The sequence below is a fragment of the Dermacentor albipictus genome, unplaced genomic scaffold, assembly GCF_038994185.2.
Source record: "Dermacentor albipictus isolate Rhodes 1998 colony unplaced genomic scaffold, USDA_Dalb.pri_finalv2 scaffold_21, whole genome shotgun sequence".
In the NCBI taxonomy this organism is placed as follows: Eukaryota; Metazoa; Arthropoda; class Arachnida; order Ixodida; family Ixodidae; genus Dermacentor; species Dermacentor albipictus.
Genome location: NW_027225575.1, coordinates 5,992,524 through 6,003,904, shown reverse-complemented (window position 1 = coordinate 6,003,904; position 11,381 = coordinate 5,992,524). Strand labels below are relative to the sequence as shown.

The 11,381-nt window shown below is 46.7% G+C and overlaps 1 long non-coding RNA gene across 2 annotated transcripts; it reads right to left on the bottom strand.

The window, feature by feature from the left end:
- Nucleotides 1-755: 755 nt before the first annotated feature.
- LOC139052280 (uncharacterized) lies at nt 756-4,124 on the bottom strand. 2 transcript variants are annotated; one of them, XR_011509816.1, is made up of 4 exons: nt 3,876-3,917; nt 3,480-3,815; nt 1,847-2,053; nt 760-1,027 (listed from the first exon to the last, which is right to left on the bottom strand). It is a non-coding gene; the product is annotated as an uncharacterized lncRNA (long non-coding RNA). The 2 variants fall into 2 exon arrangements; XR_011509815.1 differs by having other exon boundaries at nt 756-1,027; nt 3,480-4,124.
- Nucleotides 4,125-11,381: the final 7,257 nt, after the last annotated feature.

Here is an 11,381-nt window from a genome sequence, read left to right as displayed (position 1 = left end):
CACGTGACGAGGTCAGCGAAGTTAGCGTCACCTGCAGCGGTATACAGCCTAGTGGCTATATTGCGTCGCGCTGCTGAAGTCGAGTTTGCGGGTTCGATCCCGGCCGTGGCGAACACATTTCGATGGGGGCTAAATGCGAAAACCTTCGTTGTGCTTGGATTTGCGTGCACCTTAAGGCAACCCCGGGGGGTCAGAAATAATCTGGAGTCCCCCACTACAGAAATTTGCGCCTAATAATCAGATCGTAGTTATGGCACGTAAAAACCCAGAATTTATTTTATCGCCACCGATGTTACTAATGTAAATACTACCATCCCTTACAAAAAATTTTAGTAACATTTTATAAACCGTCTTTAGACAAATGTTACTAAAACCTATCGACATTCTATAAAACGTCTTTAGACACCGTAACAACTTCCTAGTAACCTCCTGCCGACTATTGGCCACCGATATTGAATTGAAAGTATAGATATAAAATGTCGATAGAATTCTTACCGACTGCTTATTATCTTATGTCGTTAGAAAGTGTCAACTGTGAAGCGACCATTTATTGACCACCTTTATACATCCTAACTACTTGCTAGTAACATCCTGTCGACTATTCGCCACAGATAGTTGACAGGATATTACTAGATAGTCGTTAGGATGTATAAAGGTGGTTAATAAATAGTCGCTTCAGTTTTTAGAAAGTACATAAAAATTTTATCCAGAGGTAATTACTTTTGCAATTATATATTGCAAAAGTAAGCTTTGATTATCTCTGAATAAAATTTTTATTTGCTTCCTAAAAACTGTGCAATGACTATTTATTAACCACCTTTATATATCCTAACGACTTGCTAGTAACATCCTGTCAACTATCTGTCTTTGGCGAATAGTGATTGCCAAGTGGCTAGGTGTGGCATGCAACAGAAGAAGACGGGTTTCCATTTGTGCTTGAACACATCCATTTAATATCCCCGGGCTAGTAAGGGGGACGAGTTCTCCAGCTGCCCTGGAAGTAGGCTGAAATGTTGCGTTGTGTAGTCTAGAAACGAGAAGAAAAAAGGCAATATATTAGTTTTGCTACAGTGACATGAGACAAGAAATGCCATGAGAAGTGCACAAGAGACAAGCTTTCAATCCTGTGAGCTCTAAACATCTCCAGCTGTTTTGTGCAAAGTCCTAAAAATGCATGAAATGACTGAATTCGTGCATTAAAGCTGGGAGCGTGATGGATGTGCATAACACCAACAGATGCACGACACATAAACTCTATCGTACCAATTGTCATCTACAAACAAAACCTGTAAATCAACTTCAGTTTAATGAACTTCGATATTCGTATTGTGACTAGTACATGGAAGTTTCATGTGTGAATTATCTTAGGAAAGGCAAGGTGTCAGTCATAACTATGCTGCAGCTTTGCTTGGGCACAGGTACATAGAAGAGTTGATTTTTATGTTGCACTTAAGAAACACGAAATGATACAAGCAACATGTAAGCAGTTGAACAGGCATTACGGACGTTCTACAGCAAGATTACAAAATGCCTTTGTTGTGCAGGCAGACATTGTCAAAGTGAGCTTGTTACTAAACATGTTAGCTTTCCACAAGACAGGATATTATATTATCAGTGCATTCACATGACCAGGGCCTCTATCACAAAAATACACATGCCAACAGTAATGACAATTTTCTAGTTATGGTGGCAAAGCTTGCATTATAATATGCTATTATAATCAGGTTAATAGCTATTTTAGCAGGAAAGAAAGGAGTATACCCTAAGATAGCATTGAAATTAGCATGAAAGGAGTTTTGTTGAAAACTGCACAAAGAATATTAAGATGCTTCTTTGTGACACATACCTACTATGATGTTGACCTTCTTGGAATCCAACAGATCCTTCTGTGGAAGGCATTTGACAGCCGCCCAAAGGACCTCCCTTCAACGTCTTCTATTGAAAAAGGAGCTTTAAGGAGGCCCTCCGCGAAGTGAAAGCCTGAGTTGTTAGCATCCAGGCACAGCCTCTTCAGCAGGCCCTTTTCAACGTATACACCGTCACCGATGTCTACCTGTGAAAGAATACAACAACCAAAGATTCATTTTATACGCATTTGATCAAGGAATGGTTAGGAAGTAGGGTAAGGTTTGCAAAAACGGAAGTCGCTGCTTCTTGTTGATTCGGTTTAAAGAACAAAGCAGCCTTACGTATACCATACATGCATTGTACTGAGCTGTGTACTTTTACGTAAGACTAGAAAGTATTGGGAACTTCAATGCGAAAGAAAGACATGCATCTGCCTAGAACTAAGCAAATGTGTGCCACCCCTTGACACAGAGTGAGATCTGGTGCTGTTTTAGTGATTAGCAGACATTGAAAGCTTCAAGCCTCATCGAGTATAGGGCCAAGCTGTGCTCGATTAGTGGCGCACAAGTGCTCAAGAACTATCAAACAAGATGCAATTGTCTTCAAATACAATTCTGACTTCCCCTTGCAGGCATGCACTTTTAAATTTACTGACTGCACTTGGGTGTAAAGATTTTGTCTGACAGAGTGAATAAACAATATACGCAAGCAGCATTTTCATAGTTAGCGTAGTCTTTAATAGGTACTGATACCTTCAATTTAGAAAGCGCTGTATATTGGGCCTCATCAAACTAATTTCACAAAAGGTTTGTCAAGGTAGAAGCATAGAACTTTAGTCATTAGAAGACAGGTGAAAGTAGTTAATTATTGCAATTATTACTGAAAATAAATTTCAGACAGTTCATCCCAATGAGAAATGGATGCAAGCAGTTTGTACATGCCACATAAGCATTTAGATATCAAAAATAGGGATTAGAGAAAACCTTCCCTTAGAGGTTCATTATTACAAGCAGCCATGCCCTCGAGTAAGACATAACTTCTTTTTCTGTAGGCAGAAAGAGGCTCGAGTATTTTATTGACACATATATGTGCCCATGCATATATGTCATCTCTGTTGTAAACCTTTTTTTCATGTACATGCAAGGTGTGTTTATGCAAGGTGTGTTTATAACATCTCATTGTGCACAAAATTTGCGTAATAATTTAAAGACCGCGATTTTGTAGCGATGGTATTCCTTTGCGCTATTCGTTAGTAGGCTGACCGACGCCCCGGCCCGTGCTACGTACTGCAGCTGCCGGCCGTTAGCGGTGGGCGAGAAGAGTGATATAGAATCGAGGGGTAAGTATTGCTACAAAATCGCAGTCTTCAAATTATTACGCACTGCCGAACGAACACAAACTTTCAATGTGTTTTCATAATTGTGTGCCCATTCAGGCATAGCAATCAAGGCGGGTAGCAGAATGCAAGTACGCTGTAACATCAGAGGAAGCTTTCGCGAAATTGCTTGCTAAATGTGCACAGCAACATGGCTAACATACGATAGGAAAGCGCTTTGCTCTAGCTAGTTACACAACGCTCATTACGCAAATCATAAGCTTCAAGAATGCGCGCAAGCGCCAAACTTGCTTACCTTTCAAGACTTGGCAAACGCTCCTTCGTCTAACAGGTACAGAAGCACCGACGTTTCTCTGGCGCAAGCACTGTAGAACTGCCGATGAACTCCAGCTCCACAAAAGCACAACCTTCAACAGTCTTCCAAACACTACAATTCGAAGCCCCAGTACCAGACTTTTGACGAGAGCGCCGGCAGAACAGCTCGGCAGAACAGCGCCGGCAGCAGCTCGGCAGAACAAAGGCAGTTCGGACGGGAGCTGTACTAGGGCACTCACTGACGACACTGGTGGATCGCTCGAAACACACGGCGAACTAATGGCGTTACACGAGTCCGGAGGGTTTGGGATGGTCACTGTACACAACAAGCAGCACGTTTTGTCTAGGCACTTCTAAAATTTACCTCAAATACCACCTTACTGCAGGGAGCACTTACGACAACCAACGTGGTGTGTCGACCAAACAAATACTACAGTAGCGCCACTCTGCGGTTTTTATGCGAAGCATATTACGAGGGCTCAACCCAGCTCCTCAGGCGCGGCGGTGACCATGAAATCACGTGACACCGTGACGTCACGACAGAGGAGAAGTGGCTTTGGCTCAACTCTTGCAAGACGGGCTGGGTGGGAATCGAACCAGGGTCTCCGGAGTGTGGGACGGAGACGCTACCACTGAGCCACGAGTACAACGCTTCAAAGCGGTACAAAAGCGCCTCTAGTGAATGCGGTGTTGCCTTAGAAACGCGCTGTTTCTAAGGCGTGCGTCTCTTGCTCAGGCGCACATTTCGTTGCCGCGCCGAACGCTGCTTTGCTCGACGCTCACCGCGTCCAATGCGGGGCGCGTAGTCGCTGCCCTGTAGCCCATTGTCTTACACCCCTTGGCGGGTCGACGGGAACGCTGTCGCGTTCCACTCTTGAAGGCGAAGAAGTAATGCATGAGTTGTTTCTTCGTCTAGCCGAACCAAATATAGCCAAGCAACAGCAGTTCACCAGGCTAAACAGTGGTTCAACAACTAAAATAAAGGCTAGTATGCTTCGCATCCTGGGCTTAACCTTACCTAAGCCACAGCCATTTTTTTTAGACAAATGTATCTTAAATGAAAAAATTGCGTGTTTTTTCCTAATAACATTTGATAGAGTCTTTTAATAAATTTATTTGGTCCAGAAGTGTGTACTTTGTACTTTGTGATACGAAGTTTAAGGAAATGTATATATAATAAAAACTAAGCGGATGTTGCCTTCAAGATTCGCAATTGCTTCAGGTGCATGCAGGTTGCAAAAGCATGGCCTTCGAGATCAGACTGCCACTCAAAGGAAGCCGTAGTAGGAGGCGGAGAGGCATTTAGGCCCCAATAATTGGGTTTACAGTGCCTAGGTAGGCTTCCTTATTTATAAAGTGTATACGGGGACTTCAGCCGAACCATGAGCGAGCTATACAGACGCACGCGGTACGATTCGGTGTCCGATCCGACGTGCGGCGCTGCATGCTACGGCATGAGCGGCGCGTAAGCTCCGCCCACATCCAACTCCCCAGCTTGAGTTGATATCCACGTCGAGAAACGCAATATAAACAACTCTGCACCGCACTGCTTCGCTTTACGCGAAGGCTGTCGATAAACTTATGCCCCTGTGAGTGACAGAACACTTCACGACGGCGCGTTGTCCACTGACGGCTCCGCTAAAGCCAGCGATAGGGCCGGTAGGCATAGCTAGGCGGACGCTGCAGCCGACGGCGCTTGCGATCCAGTCCGAGCTCGTCGAAGAGTGCATATTTTTGCCAAAACAATGAACACTGTACACTTAGGTCGGCCGTAATTAAATACAATTGGTTTACTCGACGCAGTCGTTGCGAAGGACAAACGTGCAAGCGGCCTCGCTCAGACGGTCGGTGTGTGATGTCTGCTCGCGAAATGCCCTCGCGTCGCGGCTCCCGATCTCACCAGTAGCTTAGCGCTAGTGTACAAGGCGCTGGTTTGCGTAACAGGCACACGTTCGAGATAATTTTACTGAACTGGTAACTATTTCGTGTCAGAAACAAACTGCAGCAGGCAAGGAAAAAGAATAACTGCGAGAAACCGGAAAGCCAGCACCGCCTCCGTGGAGGGAACGTCAGAGAACGTCACATGCCAGCCGCGCTGCCAATGGCTGCGGCCAGACGACGGTGCAGTTGTCGGACACGTCGAACGATGAAAATCTGCCCGGTTTGTCGCACGCCGGACGTCCGATCCGGCGCTTCGGCACGGCAAAACACCTCGATTCGGGCTGCAGTTTCGGCGCGTCAGACGCCGGATCGGACACCAAATCGGACCGTGTGTCTCCCGCTTTAGTTGGCGAACACGAGCCGATCAGCGCGCCGTCTAGTGCGGTGGTGCATGGCCTACGGGCTTCTTTGACACCTTCTGAGCACAAATTCATGATCACCGCTCATATACACGCTTCCCATGGCACTAGCTCTCGTGTTTTCGAGAATACGTGCCCACATCTTGAATTGGTGAGACCATATTTTCTCTTAGCGTCCGGTATTAGAAGCATTTTTTTTCTATGAACATTCTGCTATCATCTGTTACTAGGAAGTTGATTAAAAATTAGGAAAACAGTTACTGTGCAAAAAAAAACATTTTTTTTAATGCAGCCAGTCTTTGCATATTCATTTATAGTTCAGATGCTGTTATATGTTCATTTTTCACTAAATCATTTTTAACAACTTTGTAGTAACCAGTGTTACTAGAAAGTTGATTGCAAATTGTGGAAAGTTACACCTGTCCATGAAACAACACTGTCTTGCACCAGCTATGTTCACTGAATAATTATAACCTTATTGAATAATATTCATGCATGTTTTGTAACTTGGGTTATGTACTTTAAGAACATAATTATTTTTATTACCTTCCTATTGAATCGTGTTTTTTAAAAGTTAAAATAGTGTGTCTTAACTTTCTAGTAACTTTCTTTTTACATACTGAAGTTAGAAAAGAAGTAACCAACTTTCTTTTGACAAACGTTACTAAAAAGTAAAAGTCAATAGGATGTTACTAAAGTTGATAGGATGTTGATAAAAGTTCTAAAGAAAGTAAGGAAGCATTTTTGTATGGGATCGGCTTTAATATCATTTCGCAAAGGCGTTTATTAGACACCGGCGTTTGGAACCGACCGTTAGCGCAGGGCACGGACTCTCAGCACGAGCGGCATTCACGAGCAAAAAGCGCCGAAGAGTGCGACCCACTAGAAAGCGCTGGAGAGCACGACTCACTATATCGTTCCAACCCTTCTCTACAATTAACCCCGGGAACGAAACAGGAGCCACCCGGTCACATAAGAGCTTGTCACCATGAGCGGGTCACAGTAGGCCTTGAGGCGGTCGACGTTGACAATGTCTCGTCCACGACGGCGCATGTCCGAAGACGTTTCAACGGGCTCGATCACGTAGTTGACCGGAGATGCGCGTTCGACGATGCGATAGAGGCATTCATACTTAGGCAGTAGTTTCGACGAGAGTCCAGGGGCAGTGTAAAGAGCCGAGAGCCACGCAAACGCTCCGGGGAGGAACGTGGACGCAGATGTGGTGCCATCGCGAACGCTCTTCTGATGCTCTTGGTCATTTTAAGGAAAAGCCCGCGCGAGATCGCGACACTCTTTGGCATGTCTGGCTATTGCAGAAATAGGCGCACTCTCAGGCGCATCCGGCTTGTACGGAAGGATTGTGTCGATTGTGTCGATTGTGTGTGACAGGTGCCGGCCATACAGTAAGAAAAAGGGTGGAAAGCCAGTGGTGCACTAAGTGGCGGCATTGTATAGGCGCAGATTGCGAAGGGCAGAATAGCATCTCAATTTGTGTGATCGGAGGCTACGTACATTGCGAGCATGTCACAAAGCATATGGTTAAAGCATTCTGTGAGGCCATTGGTCTGCGGATGGTAAGCAGCAGTTGTGCGGTGCACAACGTGGCACTCTTTGAGGATGGCTTCAATGACTTCCGACAAGAAGACACGGCCGCGATCGCTGAGCAACTCCTGTTGTGGACCATGACGCAGTATGAATCGACGAAGCAGGAAGGAGGCAACATCGCACGCTGTAGCCGCTGAGAGAGCGGCAGCTTCTGCGTATCGCGTGAGGTGGTCAACAGCCGCGATGGCCCAGCGGTTATCAGCTGTCCGGGGAAATGGTCCATACAAATCGATGTCGACGAGCTAGAACGGCCGGCTACGGCAAGCTGACGGTTGCGGACCGGCTGGAGAGAGGCGCGGTGAAGATTTTCGGCGCTCACAATCGGGGCACTAGCGAAAGAACTTCTGAACGTAGGTGTACCTTCCGCTCCAGAAGTACCGCTGTCGAATGCGCTGATAAGTTTTGAATACTACAGAGTGTGCACATTGTGGGCCAGAGGGGAATGATGCGCATATTTCAGAACGCAGACTGCGGGGTACTACTAGCAACCACTGGCGGCCGTCGGCTGTGTAATTGCTTCGGTGGAGTAGGTCGTCGCGAATGGCGACATGGTGGGCTTGATGACGTAACGTGCGAGTTGTTGGTTGTGCCGATGGATCAGAGAACAAGACTATCATCGAGGCGATCCAGTGGTCTTTGCGCTATTCGGAAGTGGTGGTGCGAAGGTCGATCGAAGAGACGGCAAGCTGGGATACGGAGCAGCGGGCATCGTCGTTGGGCAAGGCATAGCGCGAGAGGGTGCTGGCGGCCGCTAAGGTAGAGCTCGCAAATATCGCACGCTGTAAAAATGTTTACAGCCTTAAGGGTGTTTTCTCGTCACACATTTAACACCCTTAACGTAAGGGCTTTACCAAAATTTATAGAGGCCGACAACGGAGCCCTAACTGGACCTGCGATGACAAAATACGTAGTTTAAAACTATGTAAACATTCTGACAGCCTTGGGCGAACAAAAATATCTGACAAGAGATTTTCACAGGTAGAGATACGAAACTCTCCTGTCGAATATTTCTGTGTGCCCAAGACTGTCAGAACGATTACATAGTTTTAAACTACGTCGTTTGTCATCGCACCTCTTGTTCGAGCGCTGTTGTCGCCTTAAATAAATTTTTGTAAGCGAATGCGAAGTGCCCAACGGGCAAGGTGGCCTGAGGGGCCCTTCGTTGACGAAAACCAATAAAGTACCTGGTGGTCCGAGACAATTTCAAATGGGTGGCCATACAAATATGGCCCGAACCTATTTATAGCCCAGATGAGCGCCAAACATTCTGTTTCCGTCAAGCTGTAGTTACTTTCGGCTTTCGTAAGCGTGCGACTTGCATAAGCCACGACGCATTTAGAAAACCTGTGTTTGCGTTGTACATGGACTGCGCGGAGGCCAACACCACTGGCATCAGTGTGCATCTCTGGCCGTCAGGTCATAGTGACAGGAAATTCGAGCTGACGTCCACAAACGGTGCAGGCATGCAAACGCCTCGTAGCACTCTGGCGACCGCGAAGTGAAAGGCCCGCTGCTTCCAAGGAGCTTCGTCAGGGGCAATGTGATCGTGGCAAAACTTTAGATGAAGCATCTATAGGAACACAGACCTACAAAACTGCGCAGTCTTTGACGGATGTAGGTTTATGGAATTCGGCAATGGCCCGAAGTTTGGCTGGATCGGGGAGAATTCCATCCTTGGCAACGACGTAACCTAGAATTGTCACTGCCGAGCAGCTAATTGGCACTTCTTGAAGTTTAGTTGTAGCCCTGCATTTGTTCAACACGTTAAAATAGACCGGAGCCCTTGAAGGTGCGTGAGGAATTCAGGAGCAAAAACGACGTCGTCAAGATAGCACAAGCACGTGTGCCACTTTGAGCCGCGTAGAACTCTGACCATCATGCTCTCAAACGTTGCGTGTGCATTCCAAAGTCAAAAGGCATTGCGTTAAATTCTTATAAGCTGTCGGGTGTGACAAAAGCTGTCTTCGGCCGATCGGCATCTGCCATGGGTACTTGCCGATACCATGAGAGCAAATCTAGGGATGAAAAGAATTGTGTGCCTTGTAGACTGTCAATCGCGTCTGTCTATGCGCAGGAGAAGGTGGAAGTCCTTGCGAGTGATCTTGTTCAGGTGGTGGTAGTCCACACAAAACCGCACAGAAACATCTTTTTTCGTAACTAGGACGACAGGGGATGCCCATGGATTGTTGGAAGGTCGTATCGCCTCGCGGCGAAGCAGATGTCGTAGACTGGTTTGTTGACTACTCGATGTTCTGCAGGAGATACACAATACGGACGTTGCCGTAATGGCCGTTGCGCGCCAGTATAGATGCGGTGTGTAACAGTTGGCGTCCGGCCCAGGGAAGATTGTCCTACATCGAAAGAAAAACGAAATTCTTATAGAAGGCGCATAAGCTGAGACCGCTGGACCGGTGTAACGGCATCGTCAATAGAAGAACCGAACATATCACTGGGTGGTAGGTCACACGTAGAAACCGCACTGAGCGCACTGGAACTAGCACAGTAGTTGTCATTGGACACGTCCATAACTTGCACGTCTTCGATCGCTTCTACATTGCCAAGACATTCCCCTCGGACCAGCAACATAGGCTATGGAAACGGGTTACAAACGAAAATGCGCAGCAGTAGATTTTGTCAGACTCCGACATCGTCGCATTGGCTTTCTACCACAAGCCCAGTACATCTTCAATGTTCCGGAAAAATGATTCACCCGGCTGCTGTCCCGCGTTTTCGCAAACGCTCTTCAGCTCGCAGCTTGCGCTCACCAGGGCGACCAAACACAGCCACTAAAGAGGTCTTGAACGAGGACCACGTCGGAAAGTCGGTGTCATGGTTGTTGTATCAGAGACTGGCGACACCCGTGAGATAGAAGAGCACGTTGCTCAGGTTGGCGGGATCGTCCCAATTGTTGTGGGCGCTTACCCTTTCATATGTTGTCAGCCAGTGCTCGACGTCGGCGCCCTCCCGACCGCTGAAAATAACAGGGTGTTGCGTTCTCCAAGGTAGCCTACCCCACCGCTGCCGACAGTTGTTGCGATGCCTGTTTCTCGAAGCTCGACCGACGTTGCTATTAGGTAGCGTGCCGTTGTCAGCGAGCTGCAGGCATCCGGTAGACCATGGCGACCAGGCAAGGACGAGACGATTTCTAGTGCGAAACTTGCACAGTTTATTGAATTGTTGGTGAAAGATAAGAAGAGAATGAATTGAAAAGGTACATTGCGGAGCCCCTCAAATCATCATCATTATCATCAGCGCGGTTACGCCCACTGCAGGGCAAAGGCCTCTCCCATTCTTCTCACACTACCCCGGTCATGTATTAATTGTGGCCATGTTGCCCCTGCAAACTTCTTAATCGCATCCGCCCTCCTAACTTTCTGCCACCCCTGCTATCTTCTCTTCCCTTGGTATCCAGTCTGTAACCCTTAATGACCATCGGTTATCTTCCCTCTTCATTACATGTCCTGCCCATGCTCATTTCTTTTTCGTGATTTCAACTAAGATGTCATTAAGTCGCGTTTGTTCCCTCACCCAATCTGCTCTTTTTCTTATCCCTTAAAGTTACACCCATCATTCTTCTTTGTATAGCTCGTTGCGTCGTCCTCAATTTAAGTAAAACCCTTTTCGTAAACCTCCAGGTTTCTGCCCCGTACATGAGTACTGGTAAGACACAGCTGTTATACACTTTTCTTTTGGGGGATAATGGCAACCTGCTGTTCATGATCTGAGAGTGCCTCTCAAATGCACCCCAGCCCATTTTATTCTTCTCATTATTTCAGACTCATGATCCGGATCCGCGGTCGCTACCTGCCCTAAGTAAATGTATTCTCTTACTACTTCCAGTGCCTCGCTACCTATTGTAAACTGCTGTTCTCTTCCCGAGACTATTAAACATTACTTTAGTTTTCTGCAGATTAATTTTTAGACCCACCCTTCTGCTTTGCCTCTCCAGGTCAGTGAGCATGCATTGCAATTGGTCC